This window comes from Gossypium hirsutum, chromosome A07 (assembly GCF_007990345.1).
Source record: "Gossypium hirsutum isolate 1008001.06 chromosome A07, Gossypium_hirsutum_v2.1, whole genome shotgun sequence".
In the NCBI taxonomy this organism is placed as follows: Eukaryota; Viridiplantae; Streptophyta; class Magnoliopsida; order Malvales; family Malvaceae; genus Gossypium; species Gossypium hirsutum.
In genome coordinates, this window is record NC_053430.1 from 84,860,007 (window position 1) to 84,881,245 (window position 21,239).

General features: G+C 31.4%; 1 pseudogene; it reads left to right on the plus strand.

Moving 5' to 3' along the window:
* The first annotated feature begins 11,181 nt into the window (after positions 1-11,181).
* LOC107956392 (receptor-like protein kinase FERONIA) lies at positions 11,182-13,166 on the plus strand (annotated as a pseudogene).
* The last annotated feature ends 8,073 nt before the right edge of the window (positions 13,167-21,239 follow it).

Genomic DNA, 21,239 nt, shown 5'->3' on the forward strand with positions numbered 1-21,239 from the left:
GAATCCATTTCACAGCTTGCCAATGTCCTTTTCCAGGATTATGCATATACCTGCTCACTATACTAACTGCCTGTGAAATGTCGGGTCTTGTACACACCATTGCATACATCAAGCTACCCACTGCATTAGAATACGGAACTTGCAACATGTATTCTCGTTCTGTATTCGTCGAAGGAGATAGTTGTGCAGAAAGCTTGAAATGAGAAGCCAACGGGGTACTTACAGGTTTGGTCTGCTCGTTCATGCCAAACTGCTGTAGTACTTTCTTCAAATACTGCTTCTGAGACAAGCTAACTCTGCCATGAGCTCTATCTCTACATATTTCCATGCCAAGAATCTTCTTAGCTTCACCTAGATCTTTCATCTCAAACTCGAGATTGAGTTGAGTCTTCAATCTCTCAATCTCAACTTTGCTCTTAGATGCTATTAGCATATCATCAACATATAAGAGCAAGTATATGAAAGTTCCTTCTTGTAGCTTCTGAAAATATACGCAATGATCAAATTTACTTCTTGTGTACCTTTGCCCTTTCATGAACTGATCAAATCGCTTGTACCACTGCCTCGGAGATTGTTTCAATCCATAAAGCGACTTTGTCAGTTTGCAAACCCAATTTTCTTTATCAGCAACATTGAATCCATCAGGCTGAGTCATATAGATTTCCTCTTCCAAATCACCGTGTAAAAATGCTGTCTTCACATCAAGCTGAACTAGTTCAAGATCGTATTGCGCAACCAAGGCTAGCAAAATTCGAATAGACGAATGCTTCACAACTGGAGAAAACACTTCATTGTAGTCTATTCCTTCTTTCTGAGCATAACCCTTTGCTACCAATCTAGCCTTGTATCGAATTTCATTTTTACCAGGAAATCCTTCCTTCTTTGCATATACCCATTTGCATCCAATTGCCTTCTTTCCCTTGGGCAGTCTCACCAACTCCCAAGTCCTATTTTTATGAAGAGACTGCATTTCTTCATTCATAGCTTGCTTCCACTTTACACCATCAGAGTTACTTATTGCTTCTGTGTAAGTGGAAGGAACATCATCATCTGCAATTGGAAGTGCATAGGCCACCATATCGTCAAAGCGAGCAGGCTTACGAATCTCTCTTCTTGGCCTCCTATATGCAATTGAATCTTGTTGCTGTAGAAGTTCTTGGGTCGAAACTTCTTCATCATTTGTTCTTTCAATATTAGCTGGATCATCATTAACCTTTTCAAACTCCACCTGCTGCAAAGTACTACTGGTTTTGTCATCCTTTTGTGAATCCTCGTTCTTCATCATGGTTGATTCATCAAAAGTTACATCTCTACTGAAAACAATCTTCCTTGTATCAGGACACCAGAGACGGTATCCTTTTACACCACCAGTTATACCCATGAATAATGCTTTCTTTGCTCTTGGGTCTAACTTAGATTCTTTTACATGATAATATGCAGTGGAACCAAAAACATGTAAAGAATCATAATCAGTAGCAGGTTTACCAGTCCACATCTCCATAGGAGTTTTTCCATTTATTGCAGCTGATGGCAATCGGTTAATTAGATGGCACGCATATGTAACTGCCTCAGCCCAAAATTCCTTGCCCAATCCAGCATTGGACAACATACATCGAACTTTCTCCAGTATAGTCCGATTCATGCGTTCTGCCACCCCATTCTGCTGTGGTGTATCTCGAACAGTGAAGTGTCGCACAATGCCCTCATCTTGACATACTTGTAGAAATGGATCATTTTTGTACTCAGTACCATTATCTGATCGAAGTCGTTTGACCTTTCGACCTGTCTGAGTCTCCACCATCTTCTTCCACTTCAGAAATGCATCCAAAACTTCATTTTTTCTTTTCATTAGATACACCTATACTTTTCTTGAATAATCATCAAGAAAAGTGACAAAATAGTGCATACCTCCCAAAGAAGCCACTTTGGTAGGTCCCCACACATCACTGTGAACATAGTCCAGAATTCCTTTCGTATTGTGAATTGCTGAACCAAATTTTACCCTCGTCTGCTTGCCCAGAACACAATGTTCACAGAATTCCAATTTGCAAGAATTTGCACCTTTCAACAAGCCTTGCTTCGCCAAAGTCTGCAAAGCTTTTTCACCAGCATGTCCCAATCGCCTATGCCATAACCTGGTAGCCTCTGAATCTGCATCTTTCGCAGAAGCTGTTGATGTTGATCCAATAACTGTACTTCCATTTAAATAGTACAAGTTATTTCTTCTAGTGCCTTTCATCACCGTCAATACCCCAGCTACTACCTTTAGTAATCCATCTCTCAAAGTGATTGTGAGCCCTTTAGATTCTAGGGCCCCTAATGAGATGAGATTTTTCTTCAAGCTGGGTACATAGCGAACATCTGTCAGAACTTGGATTGAGCCGTCATGGTTCTTCAATTTGATTGTACCTACACCCATTGTCTTACAGGCACTATCATTGCCCATAAAAACAACTCCACCTTCTAGTTCTTCAAGACTAGAAAACCAGTCCTTATTAGGACACATATGGTAAGTACATCCCGAATCCAATATCCACTCATCCGTTTGACATGCCATTGCCATGCCAACCAAGCTAAAGTCTGACTCCTCATCATGCTCCGCTACACATGCATTAGAAATAGACTTGCCCTTTTGTAACTTAGGACAATTCTTTTTCCAATGCCCTTTCTCACGACAAAAGGCACATTCATCTTTGGCGGGTCTCCCTTTGGACTTACCCCTTCTACCAGGTTTGCTGCTGTGTGAACGACCTCTTACTGTTAAGACTTCTGCAGTTGTATCTCTGTGATCTCTTTTATCTTTCTTTCGAGTCTCAGATCTATACAACGCACTACAGACTGCATCAAATGTGATTGAATCTTTCCCATGAAGCAATGTGGTGGTAAGATGATCATATTCATCAGGAAGGGAATTCAACAACAATAATGCCTTGTCTTCATCTTCAAATTTCTCATCCAAATTTAGCAAGTCTGCTAAAATTTTATTGAATGAGTTCACATGGTCATTCATCGACATACCGGGTGCATAAGTGAACCGAAAAAGTTTCTTTTTCATATAAAGCCTATTTTCAAGACTTTTCGTTAGAAACTTTTCTTCCAATGTATCCCACAGCTTCTTCGCTGATGTCTCCCTCATGACGGAGTACTTCTGCTCTTTGGCCAAACATAGGCGGATTGTACCACACGCCTGTCTATTGATCTTGGCCCACTCCTTGTCATCCATCTTGTCAGGTTTTTCTTCAAGGGCTATATCCAGCTCTTGCTGACATAAGACATCCAGGATCTCACACTGCCACATACCAAAATTATTGGTACCGTCAAATTTCTCTACTTCAAATTTTGCATTTGTCACAGTAGTCCTTGCTGATGACGATGCTGCTGCCATTTTTCTCCTCAATCCCAACTACTGTATACGTGAACAGTACCGTATACGTGAATAGTGCCGTATACGTGAATAGTACCGTATATGTGAATAGTACCGTATACGTGAATAGTACCGTAAACGGTCGTATTCCCCAAGTACGAACCTGGCTCTGGTACCAATTGTTGCGCGGAAGCGTGTGAAAGAGTAAAATTATTGTACTGAAAAATCACACTAAGTTCAATTCCCAGGAAAGAGAGGTGGATCACGAGGATCGCTTACATACCAGATCTTTCCTAGCCAGAATATCCCTCTATCGTAATTTAATAGCACAATAAATCACTACAATGACACTTGCAAAATATGCAGAACAAAAATAAAGAACACTAGAATTTTAACGAGGTTCAGCAAATTTTGCCTACGTCCTCAGGCACTACCAAATATATTTCACTCCAAAAATACAAGTGAAAGTTTACAAATAGGGAGAGAGAACAATTGCCTTAAGTAGAGAATGGCAAGTGTGGGATGAAGAAAGTAAGAAATGGTTAGGCCTATTTATAGTTGAGGTTCAAGGATCAACTTGCAATGTCCCTATACAATTAGGGACCAAAATTGCAATTATCCCATGCCAACTTTTAACCCAACTTGCCAACCAATTTTACTTTCTACTTTTGGTAGGAAAGATCTGGTATGTAAGCGATCCTCGTGATCCACCTCTCTTTCCTGGGAATTGAACTTAGTGTGATTTTTCAGTATAATAATTTTACTCTTTCACACGCTTCCGCGCAACATTATGTTATTTCTTTTGATATTTTAAATTTTATAGTTTCTATTCTTAAATTGATTTCATTTGAGTACTGTAAAAATCAATTAAAATATTCAATTTAATTTGTTTTCAATTGGGTACCTCCTTTTTTTTTTTAAATACTGATTCCATTAAATCATTATTGACCAATAAATTAGACCGACGTAACTAATATCCCCCCATACCAATCCCCCTATAACTAAAGCATCAGCCAAACTATTCCCTTAACGAAAACATCAACAGATGACACGACAAACCACCTTACAATAAGGTTATCAAAAGATTAAAAACATCCGATAATGGCCAAGCTCTGAAATCTGGACTAATTCAACAAGAAATTACAGCCCAAGAATCAGATACGACATACAATTCTGATGAAAATTTGCATTTTTTGAAAAGCTCGTACAATTATTAAATTATAAACTATTCTGTAATTAGTATAGAAAATATAATTTCTGCATAAAGGGTAGATCGAGTTGAAGAGAAAAAGCCGCTGTGACACATCGGATTGAACACCTTGAGGATAAGCACAATAATTACAACCCTTCGGGACAGCAAAAAAGCCTTTCGCTTCGTAAGTTTCACTCTTTTTTTTATTTTAATATTTTACATGCGTTAGTTAATAAGTTATAAAAAGTTAAAAAATGATTTTCTAATGTAAATATTTTTAAAATTTTTAGAGCTAAGACTAAATAGATAAATTTTGTAAATGTTGAACATTAAATTTATTGAATTTTTTAGAATAATTAGAACTAAAATGATAAATTTTACAAAGATTGAGTGCTAATTTATTTTTATATTTAAGATTAAATTGATAGAATATAATATATATAGGCATTAGAGTACTAATTTTGTTACTAGACCAATAAAATAAAGCTCTCATCAGCTCGAAGTAACTAAAATATTTAATTTTAAAAAGTTTAGTGACTAAATAAAAAAAAATTAATAGTTGAGTGATCAAAGTAGAAGGAAAAGCATAGTTGGGTGACCAGCATTTTTATAGTTTACCAATAAAAAAACAATTTTCAACATGGAAACATAATTATTTAACACAAAAATTTAACAGAGGAGCTAATTTGTACATTTCGAAATATATAAGGACTAATTTGCCCATTTTTTCAATAGAGGGGCTGGAATGCAGTCCATCCCTAAATATAAGGACTTCCCTAGTATCTTTATCGACAACCAAACAATGTGATATTATTATTTATCTATTCTATTCAATCAGCCAAATTATATAATACCTATTACATCTCTATTCCATTCTCACGAAGTAGTTATTCAATTCCAACTCTATTCCATTCTAGTGAATAAACATGATGTTAAGGTTCACTAATCTAATTGGCACGAATTCAAATATCACAATATGCATATTTTTATTAATTTTTATTAAGATGAAAAGACTAAAATAACCTCAAATAATATAACTTATACGGAAGAACACTTTCATAATTTCTCTTGGTTGAATGATAAATTTAAGATTTTATTAATATGATTGATGTGGGTTCAAATTCCATAATTAAAATAAGTTATACTATTTGAGGGTGCTTTAGCCTTTTTATTTTAACAAATTAAAATAAAAAGGCTAAAGCACCTCAAATAATATAACTTATTTTAATTATGGATTCTTTAATTTCCGTAACTAAATTTGGACTCGATTGATGGGTGATACCAACTTAATAAAAGGCTTAATAAATAGAATAGAAAATATAATTTAATAATTGTTTAGATTCATATATCTACAATCTATATCTATAGTCTACATAAAAGCACGAGTTTAGAAAAAAATTTGAATTGGTGAGAATATATTTTATTTTCCATCATATCACTAAATTCACATTTAAAAATAATTATAATTTAATAAAGTTGTGATGATTATACATAAAAAAATATGATAATTATAAATTTAACAATAATTATAATTTAATAAAAATTATGATAATTGCACATTTAAAAATAATTAAAATTAAAATTACTATTATTAATGAACATAAAAATTAGACATACATAATTAACCATTTGACATATCTTAATTAAATAATCAATGCACAAAATTGAAATAAAAGCATTCTAATCGACTACAAAAATATATAATTAGGTAATAATTTGCAAATTGAAAGTTACATCTAATAGCAGTTTTCCCAAAACACAATATAATTATAAATCAGTCACAAGATAACAACTTAAAATAACAATAAAGCATTATCTAGACATTCAATAAATAGTGATTGCATTTCGATTCAATGTTTAAGTTCATTTAATAGTTTTGCCCAAATCACACAAAAAAGGAAAGACATTCGGACACACGAGTGTCCAATTGAACATCAAACGTTAGATGAAATTTACGCAAGCTCCAACAATGGCAGCAATGCTCTACTACGCGATAAACGTGACTTAATCAATAACCAACTAAACATCAGATGGCTAAAGCACAACAATGACAATATTCCTAAACACTCAAGGCAGTCCGCACAATGAACAATAAGCGATGATGAGGACCCCTACACTCTATAGCATGCTGACTATATCCAAAAAAAACTTTCAACTAACTTTACAGGTGTTTAATCAATTATTAAAGTAATAATTTTAACAATGATTTTCAGAAAATAATCAATTAATAAAAATAGCAGCTAATAATAATAGCAATCATTAAATTTAATTTAATAAACTACCACACAAGTAAAATTTCAAATGCAAGGAATTACAACATCACAATCACTAAGTTAATAGTTTAATTATAACGTTAAAATATTTTAAAATATAAAGATCATAAACCGAATTTCGTTTAGAAGCAATAAACCCACAACGAGCTTCAGGATAATTTGTAACAATGTATAAAATTAAATTCCAATAAATAATCAAGAGAATAATTTAATTAAAATAAACAGATAGATAATCATGTGTCCAAAATAATCAAAATTATTATGCTTTTTAAAAATTAAACTAAATCACATATATAATGAGTATTAAATTTAATACATGGAAGAGCACATCTAACTGAAGTGAAATATGAATTAAGATATATCTTTATAAATGAATAATAAGTATTAATGCTCGTTCATTATCAAAATATATGCTCCACTATTGTTTTCAATTCATTAAAGAACAACTGCCATTTTAAATTGAATCTGAATAATCAGATAAATGTTAAATTTCGAGGGATTTCGTGGCATGATGAATTTTCAAACTTGATCCTGATCTCCATTATCAATCTAGACCCTCTATAAGATCCATGATCGGGACTACAAACAACTAAAATAATCAAAACATAATGATGAAGATAGAATTAGAAATTAACATATCAAGAACAAATGAGAAAACAATTTTTAGATAAAGGTAGGGATAAACGATCAAATTATAGTTCAGATGGAATCGACTTATTTGGCCAATTTACCAGCTAGAAGGTGGACGACAGAGCAGAAAAAAGGTTTTGGCGCAACGATTTTCTTTTCTATGTACGGCAATCGATTCTTGATTGAAGTGGTGAGGAAATGATAGCAAATAACCTAAGTTTGGAGTTTTAACGGCCAAGGAGAGAATTTGCATTAAAGCAACCCCTTTTTGATGGCAAATACATATACATATGTTATGAAATGGAAATTAGTGGTGCTGGCGGCAAGGGAAACGAGAACAACTAAAGGAAAATTTTGTGGGTTAAGGGCTTAGGGCAATTGGCTTTTGGCTTTTGGTCAATTGACAACATAAAGCCTCCACAATTCTACCTTTATTAAGATTAGTTCCTAAACTTTTAAAACTTGTAATTATTCTAAAATTGTTTTACCTAAACCCCTAATCCCATTAAAAACTCTATTTATAGCCTTAATAAAAAAATAAAAGGTTAATTACAAGTTTAATCTCCCACAAATTTTTGAAAACTCAATTTAATTTTTAAAACAAAATCGAATTTCAATTTAATTACAAAATCAAGCTAAAAATTCAAATAAGCATGTAATCCTAAGAATACTAAAAATCTAAATTTTATCATTTAATCCGAAATCCTCGAAATAATTTATTTTATTTTTTATCGAAGTTGTACCTATTCGACACAAAATCCGAAAACAAAATTAAATGTATGAAAAAATATTGTGATAATTATAATTATAATTATAATTATAATTATAATTTAAAATAATTAATTAAATTTGGTTGATATAAATAAAAGTTGGGCTAATTTTTTTTTTCTAAATTTGTGTTGATTTTATTGATGTAAAATAAAGTTCTTATTTAAATATAATTCTAAACATATTAATTATCACTTAGTTAATATTAAAGTTAATTATTTTAATTACCTATTATTTTGAATAAGATTACTTTGCTTTAATTATTATTGTAAGTTAAAACTATATTGTATGTTAAATATGTTAAAAATACTTTAGTTATTATTTGAAACTTTTTTATTTATAATATTTAAATAAATTAATATATTTTAATTATATTTAATAATTCAAATAAGAAATATTATTTTAAAGTATAATATTTAAAAAAATAATTTGCAGGAGCATCTTTTAATAACCTCAACTCGCCAGGATGCAGCGACATCTCTTCTTGGCTACCCTCTGATCTTCGTCGCCAACGCATAAGGACTTTGGGCAGCAGACAAATTGACTACATTAATGCTGTCTAATTCCACAACAATCCGTCGAAAACCTCTGAACCAAGCAAGTTCCAAGCCATAATTCAGCTTGGAGAATATTCGGTATTCCAAGATTCCTACAATATCCAAGACTCCATTGTTCGTCATTATCCCGGAGCACTCCCCACTCAATCAATCCCATTTCTCACCTCCATAGCGTCATCCGTATTTAGCTTAATCCACCCGTATGTCTTATGTTCCCCAACCGAGATGCTGTAATATGTCTAGCCCAAGCCCTACTTTTGCTAATAAGCAAGTCATATCCATTATAATCAAATAGAAAATAGTGACTTAAATAAAATTTTTTAAATAGTTTAGTGATTAAATTATAATTTTTTTAGTTAAGTGACCAAAACAGAAATTTACCCATAAATTAATAAATAATGGTGTAATTTACCCAAAATTTAATTACAAAATTGGTCCCCATTAAAATTTGAAAATTTAATTTAATCCCCAATACTAAATCATAATTCAATTTAGCCTCAAGATTAAACTAAAAATTCACACAATCCCATAATCCATCTTCAAAGAATTAAAAATTGTTTACCATGAAACACAGATCAAGGGACTGGATAAAATTAGGTGTCTATACTAGGATTACATAGGGTGTTGAATATAACTAGAACAGTTCACACCATGAATGGTGCAAAGAATCTCTAGATCGATATTTCTGAAGGGTTTGAGGATAAGTTTTTGCAATGGTGTGGACTACATGGTTTCCATGTGTCATTGTCTCGTTGTTGTACATGTATTTATAAAAAGAGAGTGGGTGGGCATGGGTCCTAGTTATTGGGTTTCTTACTCTATGGGTGTCGTGTAGAGTTACGAATGTCAGTTTAAAGTATTGTTGGAGTTGACTTGAATGGATTGGGTGATATGCTCGTCAAACTAAAATGTGATGAGTTAAAGAATGCCTTTAAAAACTCTTAACTCATTTATTTTCAAAGAGTATGTGGGTCAGCTTGGTGTGCCAAGGTGCTTGGGTGAAGGATATTTCTTTTCTAGTGAGGCTATGAGGCCGAGCTCCATGGTGCATAAAATTGAGCTTTGCCAAGTTCTTGGTATCTTTTAGATGATTTGGCAAGAAGGTTTTTTGTACCTTTTAGAATCGAGTGAAAATTTTTTCAAGTTAACGAGTCCTATTTTATCATCCTAACTCAATATGAAATTTTATCGAATTGAGTCTAGTGAAATTAAAAATTAATCATATCATATTAAAGTCTTTTTACAATATGATAAACTCAAATAATTAATTAACTTATTTAGCTCCCAAAATTATTATTTTAGATTTTTTTTAAAATTTTAACTTTTTTATATATATTTTTATATCTTTTAAAAGTTTTGAAACTTTTATAATTATTTTGAATTTATTAAAAATTTGCTCATTTTCAAAATTGATGAAGATCAAAGAGGTTTCACCCCAATCTATTATTTGAAATATTTGCATTATTCGAATTGTAAAATTTAACTCTAATCGTACTCGAAACTCGAATTATTTTTTCGAGTTGACTCGAATAACTTAATTCGATTAATTCAAAATTCAAAATTTTTCAATTTTTTAATCAAATTAAATTTTATTAAACCCTACAAATGAAAAGTAATTGTAATTATTCAAAATTTTTACCTTACTTACAAATGAGAAAGTAATGAAATATAATTTTTATTTTATTTGAGTTAACGTGTAAAATAAATTGCCATTATACTGTACATAAAAAAATGGAATTTGTCATCATATTTTAGTTTTATTGATATTTGTTCCTGAACTTTTGAAATTAAGATAAACTTACCGCTCAACTTTAACTCTATGTTGAAATTTTATCATTTATTGAATTTTGAAATTAAAAATTGATTTTAATATTTAATTTTAATTTTAATTTTAAATAACTTGAAGAAAAATATTAATAAAATAATTTTTAATGTTTTATTTTAATAATTAAAAATAGTGAATTACTTAATATAATGTTAAATATTAATAAAAAGACTTCTATTTATAAAAAAAATATTTTTCTCATGTCATTTTTAATCATCATTTACAAGTTAATTTCTACATTTAATGGATGTCTCACATATATCATATACATTTAAATAGTGATGATAATTTTATTAGATATTAAAAGATTAAAAAGTAATTGAGTGTATCTTAACATTCAAATGATTGGGTAAAGACATGAATGCGTACCCAAATTATTACAACATTAAATCCAAAATTCCAAATTCATTAGTCGCCTGTATTTGATTATTCAACTAATTCAATTCCACTTCTGTTTTTTTCCACTTTCTTTCAAAACAAAATACAAATTTAATGCTAAAGAAAAAAATAATCTCAGGGCATCTTAATATTTGGATAACTGAAAAAGTCAATTGTTGTTTGACTAAGTCCACCGTTTCCCATATGCAGTAGAGGAGAGTGATGATAATAACAAATGGTTTTTAGGTTTTTAGTGACATTCTCTGGATTACACATAAGAAACAAATGTTAAACTCTACTAACTTCACTAATCAATTTACGAAAATGGGAATTTGAAAATTCAAATCTACTGTAACTGACCCTTTCCTGCACTGCATCTCCACTTCACTATTATACACCAGGCGGTGATGAAGGGGTACCTTTTATAACACAAGGAATCATGTACACCCTAGGAAACAACGCTGCCCTTGAGATGATGTATCGAGTCAATGTGGGTGGGCGGGAAATCCCGCCAAATGGCTACACTGGGATGTTCCGGGGCTGGTCAAGTGACGACGGATATTTGACAACAGCCAAACCAAGTGTTCTTCCTGTTAATATTAGTATTAATCTCAACTTCAGCAGTATACCATCGTACTCTGCTCCAAAGGAGGTTTATATAACTACCAGGACCATGGGGATGAACAAGAACCAGCATAAGAACTACCAGCTGACGAGGGAGTTTCCTGTTGATTCTGGGTTCAATTACTTCGTAAGGTTACATTTTTGTGAGTTCCAACCAGAGATAACCAAAGAAGGTGATAGAGTGTTTGAGATCTCATTGACTAATTTAACTGCAGAAACTGAAGCAGATATTATACGCTGGAGTGGTGGTAATGGGATTCCATTCTATCAGGATTATGCGGTGGCAATAGGAACAAAAGGAAATCAAAAGCAACAACATCTCTCTATTACTTTGCATACTTCGCCAGAACGGAGAACTCTTTATTCAGATGCAATCTTGAATGGCCTAGAAATCTTCAAATTGAGAAACAATTTTGATTTCACCTGCCCTAGCTTTGATCTTATTGGACCAAACGTTCATCATGTGAAGCAACCGGTTATGCAATTAGGAAAGAAGAGGACAGCAATTGTTGCTGTTGTTGCTCCGATTTTTCGTTTCATCACACCTCTTTTACTTTTCGTGATTTTCCGGATATGTTCCAATAATTTTGCCAACAGCAGCACCCCTGTTCCACCTTCGGATATTTGTAGCCGCTTCTCACTGAGGGAGATCAAAATAGCTACTAACAACTTCGATGCGAATTTCATCATCAGAAGAGGCGGATTCGGTGAAGTCTACAAAGGATTCACTAATGCTGGCTCCACCCCTGTTGCAATCAAACGCTTGAATCCAGGTTCACAACAAGGGGTGCTTGAGTTTAGGACTGAAATCGAGATGCTTTCCAAACTTAGGCACCAAAATTTAGTTTCTTTAATCGGTTATTGTGAAGACAACCAGGAAATGATCCTAGTGTACGACTACATGGTTCATGGGACCTTGAGAGATCACCTCTACAACACTAGTAATCCCCCTTTACAATGGGAGCAGAGGCTCAAGATGTGTATTGGTGCTGCACATGGGCTGCACTATCTCCACCGAGGTCCAAACCACACCATCATTCACCGAGACGTGAAGACAACAAATATTTTGGTAAGTGAGAAATGGGTGGCCAAAGTATCTGATTTCGGATTGTCTAAAATGAATGACTTATCCAACACTCATATCAGCACTGCTGTCAAGGGCAGCATTGGGTACTTGGATCCCGAATACTACCGTCTTCACAAATTAACCGAATCTGATGTCTACTCTTTTGGTGTGGTGTTGTGTGAAGTGCTAAGTGCAAGAGCACCGATAGATTGAAATGCTGAGGACCACATGCAAATAAGTTTAGCAGAGTGGGCACAACATTGCTACAACAATGGAAGCCTTGATGAGATAATTGATCCTTATTTAGAGGGTCAGATCAAGCTTCCAAGTCTATTAAAATTTGGTGAAGTAGGTATAAGTTGTTTGGCTTCGGAAGGGATGAAAAGGCCGGCAATGAGTGAAGTGGACCAAGTGGTGTATGGACTTGAGCTTGCATTGCAGCTGCATGAAAGTGAAATAAATGGAAACGATGCGAATCATGTAAATTAATGACTCATCTTCCGTAGATTATCATGTATTGTTTTCTAGTGATAGAGGATCAATGAGAGTTGGTCGGTAGATTAGATACTTTAATTATTTGCACATTAATTGTGGTATTAATTCCAGCTTTTCGTGAACAACGGTTGTTAAATTAGCTACAAGTTGTATCATGCATGTGAAATCTTTCTAAAACATTGTTAATATATATTTAGTTAAAATTTACCACTCGACTTTCTTCTGTAAAAGACTTTATTTCAATAACTTATTATCAAAAACTTCATAGGTTTAGACATAAAAGTTAAAATCTTGTGTTGCAACACAAATAATATATTTCACAACATTTTATAATTAAACTTTTTTAATGGAAAAAGAAAGTAGAAAAATCGAGTTGTTTTTGGTGTAAGACTTTTCCAAGTCTTCATGGTCAACGTCTGTAGATGAGTCTTGCAGGGGGGTGTACAGAAATTTTTTATTTTTAATTTAACCATAATCTTAATTTAATATTTGATTTAATGTAATTTAATTAACCCATATATTTTTTAAGTGCAGCATGTATAGTACAATTACAAATATAAGTCAATTAACTATAAGCTTAGAATTATAATAAATGAATTGTTCAAATAATCACTAAGTAAAATCAAACTATTACGATGCTAATGAATTAAGAAATGACATAATCCAAACTAAAATCAATAAATTGGAATTAACTAAACTAAAACTCTAACAAACAACGGACTCAAAAACTTTCATATATAATTTTCAAACTTGAATATTCAAGAATCCCTACTTCTACCAAATGAGTCAAGTTCTCGTTAGGGATTAAGCCATATTTTAAATCGTGAATAAGAGGTCATGAATTCATGCAGCACAATGATGCAATTTGTTGGAAAAACGATTGTATTAATATCATAAGTTTTAGGATAAATTCTAAAATTATACATAAATTATATTTTAATGTGTAATTATACTCATGAATTTTAATTTTGAATAATTTTATATAAATGAAATTTTGATTTGATCCAATTCTTATAAATTATTAACATAATTATCGATATTATATTATTTTATATTTATATATTGCAATAATAAATAATTATATTTATCCAATACAATTTATTTTTATAAATGTGCATGATTTAATTAAAATTAAAGTTTCAAGTATATATTTAAACCATAACTAGAGTTTCATGTGTATAATTACATCAAATTAAAATTTATATATACAATTGTACATCAAATCAAAATTCATATATTATTTTAAGATTTATTCCTATTTAATAAAGAGTACCATTTTAAAGGTTTAATCTATAACTATATATTAAAGGAAGGTAAAACCGCGTTCCTCCTTTTGTGGCATACACTCATCTGGTTTTTTAAATAAGTTCAAAATTCATATTTAATTCTTATATTATAATTTTTAATATAATTTAATCTTTATGTTTTTATAATTTTATTAATTAGTTCAAATCGTTAATATCATTTTCTATTCAATTAAAATATTACATAGTTATATGTAATTTGAAAGCGAATCTTTTTAACTTCATAAATTTAAAAGATTAAATTCTTGAAAATAAAAGTTGGAGGACTAAATTCAAAATAACGATGTGTAAAAACATAGAGTTATAGTTGTTTGAACCAATTGAATTAGTCGAGGTACCAGTCCGAAAAGAAGCATCATACCACTACGAGTTGGTAGAACAAGTCTAAAAAATCGATTGAATTATTTTTTTAAATTTTTTTATTTTTATATTTTTAATAATTTATTTAATTAAAACGTACTAATTAGTAATCTAACTGGTTCAAACATCATTTTGATTCAAAAATCTTTGCGTAGAATATTTTTAATATTCAAATTTTTATCATATAACTATACTAGTTTATTTTTAACTGTGTGAGATTTCAAATATTAAATTTAATTTTAAATTTTATAAAAAAAAACCTTTAATTTTAAATGCTTTTGTCTTTTTTCTTAGAGCGTATTTTTTTTTAATTAAATAAACTTTCAGGTGGACAATAGAAAATTGAAATTTGAGAATAAAATTCAAATTTTAATGAATTAGAAGTATTAGCAGTTCTATTAAGATGTTGTCACGCTTAGTATGATGCTTGGAATATTTCGATCTTTCTTCCTGGTTATCTATCTGTTTTTCCTCACCAATGGAGAATCCAAGCAAAACAACAACTTTTTCCCTTCAAAACCTCTTGTTTCTGCTGCTTCTTTGTCTCCTCTTCTTCTTCGGTCAATACCTTCTGGTTCCTGTTACAACAGATTTCAATGTTAAGCTCAGGGATTTAAATTGCAGCCGCGGTCGCGTTTTCGATTGTATTGCGTTTATCGTGGTTGCGGACATAACGGATGCTATTGCGGTCACTGCGGGTATCGCGGTCGTGAATTTTTTTAAAATTTGCACAACTTATTATAAAACATAATACTTATAATTATAATTATAAAAAGTCACTTTTAATGATTTTTAGAGTGTTTTCTAACACTTATGAACTTTTATTAATATGATATGAGAACACAACTTTTATAATCATTAATTATTCTTATATTTATTTACGAATTTTCTAAGAATGTTTTATTAACTAATAACAAAGTAAAAAAAAAAAGAAATATTAAACATTTATCATATTTAATAAGTTTGAAAGTTTTTATAGATAAAATAACTGAAAATTCATTCCTAGAGATATCTTCAATATTTCTTGACAACTTTGAAAATGGTGAAGATATAAACATTCTATGCTGCAAAAGGAAAAAAAGGAATAGATAAATGTATAGATTCTCATTGATTATTCCTATTTCCTACCACTTATTCTCACTCTCATTCTACTTTCATATATAGTTTAACACGTTTCGATTCTTAATTATCTTTTCATAAAATATACTCCATTCATTTATCTAAAGATATATTTTAAATGTTTTAATATCATTAAAATTAAGAACATTAACAAAAGTTTTCCTTAAAAAAAATATACCTTACAAATAATGGTAGTGGTATGATTTAGTTTTCACCAATTAGTGGAATGACGAGGAAGATCAGATCCTTCACCTTCACTTTGAGAGCGTTCTTGACTAGATTCTCTTGGCCTTTGTCTAAAAATATATCCAAAAAAAGTAACATTTTCACCTTGGTTTTCATATAATTGATGTGGAGGATATATTTGAGGAGGAGGATATATGAAAGGTGGAGGTGGGTGATACATTGGTGGTGGAGGATGCATTTGAGGCTGGTATGGCACATCATAATTAGGAAATGGTGGATAATAACCATATGGTTGTGGATAACCATGTGAAGGTTGAAAATATGAAGGTTGTTCTGGTGGATAAAAACCTTGAGTGCTAGTAGATGAATCACTATACCCAAGGTTACTTGAACTCGATCTCCTACTAGATGAAGAGCCTATAGAAGTATGCTTTTTGCCTTTTCCTTTTGATGGAGCTCTAGGTTCACTTCTATCTCTCCTAGGTTCAGGAAACATATTTCCATCAAACTCTGATCTATCACGGAAATGTCCACTAGTGGTACCAACCCCATATTCTCCTTCATACTGGCTAGAAGACCTAATTTCACCTTTATCAACACTATATCCATCATCCTCATCAATTGGACTTAAACTACCACCATCGAGTTCATCGCCACTCTGACTTGGCGTTGAACTAGAACTTGAATGAGACAAATTTTGTTGTTGAGATTGATTAACATCCATTTCATCATTAGAAGTATCCACAGGCAACACACCGGCATTTCCACCATCTAATAATGGATTTTCTTTCTCATGAAGCCATTCTGATAGTGGATCAACATATTCAAAGATATGATCAAGGCTGATAGGATTAAAACTAACGTTTATATCATCAGTGCTCATTCTTTTTTGATGCCTTATCTGAAGCCTCATATTATAATAGGTAAACACTAGTTTCTCAAGTTTTTTATACTTTAACCTATTTCTTGCCTTGGTGTGAATATAACTAAATGTGCTCCAATTTCGTTCGCAATTTGATGCTGAAGTTGTTTGACTAAGCACTTTAATTGCTAATTTTTGTAATTCGGGAACACATGTGCCATATATTATCCACCACTCAGCTGCATAATATTATTTAAATTTCAAAATAACTTCAAAATGTACAATATAATTAAATAGTTTAATTAACTGTTTACCCGGATTCATTTGCTTCCAAGCTCTTTGTGCTTGTGGAGTACCGAATGTCTCATATTTATCTCTAAATAGTAACAACTGCATAAATAAAAGATAGGGTAACAATATAAAAAAAATAATTCTATTTCAAATTATGTAACTAAGTTACAAATAATAGTACTTGAATCTAATCTGATTAACCATTCTGACTTGAGTATCAAGAGAAGGTTCTAATCTTTCAATTACTGATCGTGTACCTTCTAATGTTTCTATTAGTACATTCTCAGAATGCTCCACCCCAAATTGAAATTGAGGATTGAGAAAATAACTTAAGTATAGTTTATAAGAATATCATCAAATAATAATAATCTAAAGCTTTAAATAATAAAATATAAAAATATTTCTTAATTATATGAAACATTTTATCTTACTAGCTGAATGTAAGTCGGAATGTATAAAATTCCATCTATTGTCAATAATCTATTCGTACTCGGTGAAATATCGACAATCTTGTTGAATTGCTCGTTTAGCTCTATCAACAGCTTCATAAATAAATCTCATTGTTGGTTTTTCATTGCTATCCACAAGTCTCAATACTTTTACTAGGGGCTCGTAAACTTTTATGAGGTCATTGACTTTTTTCCAAAAATCTTTTCCCAAAACAATTTTTTTGGCTTCATAAGCAGGCCCTGACTTTTGCTGTCCCCATTTTGATTCTTTAAATTCCTATATATTCATAAGAAAAATTTTAAAATAATATAATCTAAATTATTTGGAACTAATAAAATCATTAAAGGTTGCTATATTTAAGTAACTATATTAACTAATTATAAAATACTAACCTTTGAATTAAACATTTCTCTCAGACCTTGCTTTTGTCTTGTTATCTCTTCAAGTTGAATGAAATGAGTTGCAAATCGAGTAAGAGCGGGTCGAAGTATTTGTTTCCCTTGTGTATACTTCTTTATCAAATCAATAGTCCAAATGTGATTATATATAAAGCAAGTCACTTTCTTTGCCTCATCTAACACTTTTGCTACACTGGACTTTTTCCCAATATCTTCAAGGCATAAATCTAAATAGTGAGCTACACATGAGGTCCAATATAGATGTTTTCTTTTCAACATTAATTTTTTTCCAGCAGCTTTCATTGCTGCCTCATTATCATTAACTATTTGGACAATGTAATTTTCTCCAATTTCTTCTACAACTGAATCTAACAAATTGTAGTAGAATTCAACATCTCTACTTCGAACACTTGAGACATCTACCGATTTCCAAAAAATGGTTCCTTTACTGCAATAAATAAGGAAGTTAATGATGTGCATTTGATTCAAACTGTTGGTCCAACCATCACACATTAGAGTTGCACCCAATTCTTTCCAATGAGTCTTTAGTCCATTTACACAATCACGAACTCGTTGATACTCTGACTCCAAACACACATCTGAAACCTCATAGGGTGTTAGGAGCTTTACACCTTGTCCAACTTCTGTTGACACTTGAATTAAGTTATACAACCATAGAGAGCTTGCTAATTGAAAAGGAAGTCTTTCATATATTAAAAAATCTAGATACCGCTTCACCTATCTTCCTTCGAAAACTCTTTAAAAAAGAGTCATTGACCTTTGGTTGCTTTGAACTTTTGCTTCTAACCAATTCAGGTATAGCTCCCCTTAAGGTAAACTTAGACTCGCTTGAGATGGATTTACTTGTTCTTTCTCTATGATATTCTCTACCTGATCCATGAGAAGATCGCCCTTCTTCATACATGTTATTCCAACCACCAGTACTTCGTCTGAATTCTTCCCTTTTATGCCACTCGTGTTGTGATTGGATACTTTCTCGAGTTGCTTGCCTTATAGCAGAAACCTCATCAATGAATTCCTTGTGTTCATTCTCCTCTTCTCTTAATTAAGATAAGAATTCATCTTTTCTCCTTTTTTTGTCTATTTTTGTAACACCCCCTAACCCCAAACCGTCGCCGGAACAGGGCTACGAGACATTACCGGATATATCAGACAACTTATGGATATTTTACAATTATTATAACATTAATAGTATAATTGAAGAATTATGTCCCTATAATAGACTTTCAAAGCCCAACACAAGTATTAAAGTGGAATGGAACGGGACTTGTTCGAGTATTCAGAGATTTTTTTTTACAAAAATTTCGACAGCATTTCTTCTTAATTTTTACATAAAACCCCCTGCAAATTCAAACCAAAAACCAAACTAATCCAAAACCAATGGCACAATCAAAAACAATTTAAACCTAAATATATCTAAATAATAACCAATTCATTAACATAGTCATTTAATAACTAAACATTCATAATATTAATCCAAATTAACTAATAACTTCACTTATTTTTCATTCCAACTTAATACCAAATTATATAATATAATATTCACCATTTTATCAAACTAATAACAAAATATGGTATACCATTCTTATAACCAACATTGCAAGCATATCTATATAACTTATAGAACACCTAGTACATGCCACTTTCAATTAAGAAAGAAAACGTCACCCAAAATTTGTTGGAGTCGGGATCGTTCAGATGCTGGATCGGGGTACTAAACTCCTATTAACCTGCACACGGAAACAACCGCACGCTGAGTATTCCATACTCAGTGGTATTACCATAATTCAAATTATAATAGCAATAATTACCAAACATGTAACTATCTAATTTCACAAATATCAATTCATTCTTAAACTTTCATTAATTAATAATAACGATACAATTTTTAGCTATTCTTCAGTTTCCATCACATATTACATGTAACAATTTCAATCAATACATGAACATTAAGTTCATGCCTTTCATTTTCAATATCAATTTCAATCCACTATTCAACTTTTTCGTTTCTTTCAATATTTCAATAATATAATCAATCAATTTATTTTAAATTTCTCATTTTAGATATTCACCCTATTAACAAATCAGGACTTTGACAGATACACGGATTCCAACCCAACACACCAGTATGGCACATTCTGCCTAAAACGGTACACAGTACCTGATCAGTATATGACGCATAAAGTGCCTAAAACGACACACGAGGTGCCTGATACGACACACGAGGTGCCTGAAATACGACACATAAAGTGCCTGATCAGTAAAGCAGGCAAATTCCGGTACACTTCCAGATCCTATGGCATGCCAATTATATCCGACTTAGCCCGACTAGTTAATAGGGTATTTCAATTCTCAATTCACTTTCATTTCCATTCCAAGATTACTTTTCAATTAAAATTTTCACATTCAAATCAATTTACAATTCAATTATACATACACATTCAACATTCAATTCAATTCTCATTCAACTCAAATATCAATACTTACCTTATAATTCACTTATTAAATATAGAATTGATATAAAACATTTAATAAAAATTAATTTGAATTATAGTAATACAAACCGTAAATTTCTCGTTTTAATCCTCGATAGCTTTCTCCTTTCCTTTGTGCGCCGATGTCTTGGGTTCTTTGTTAACTACGAAAATAATAATAATTTATAATCATCAATATAACACAATCTAATTTAATCCATGAGCCTAAACATGCAAATTTAACCATTTTTATGCATATAATTCCACTATTTACTTATATGTTCATTCAAAGCTATCTACTTGAGTCATTTTTACTAAATCATTTATATCTTGAGTTCGAAAACTCCAAATTAAGATCCACTAATTTTCCCTGAAACTACACTCACATATCTTCTTACCATAAAATTTTTAGAATTTTTGGTTTAGTCAATAAGTACAGTTTATTCTTTAAAGTTTCCCCTGTTCTGCTGTCAAACAGTTCCGACCATTCTTCACTAAAAATTAATTATCTCCTTGTAAAAGATTCGAACGATGTTACTGTTTAATTATATTAAAAATAGATTCAATAAGGATTTTAAACATATAAATTCAAACCCATAATT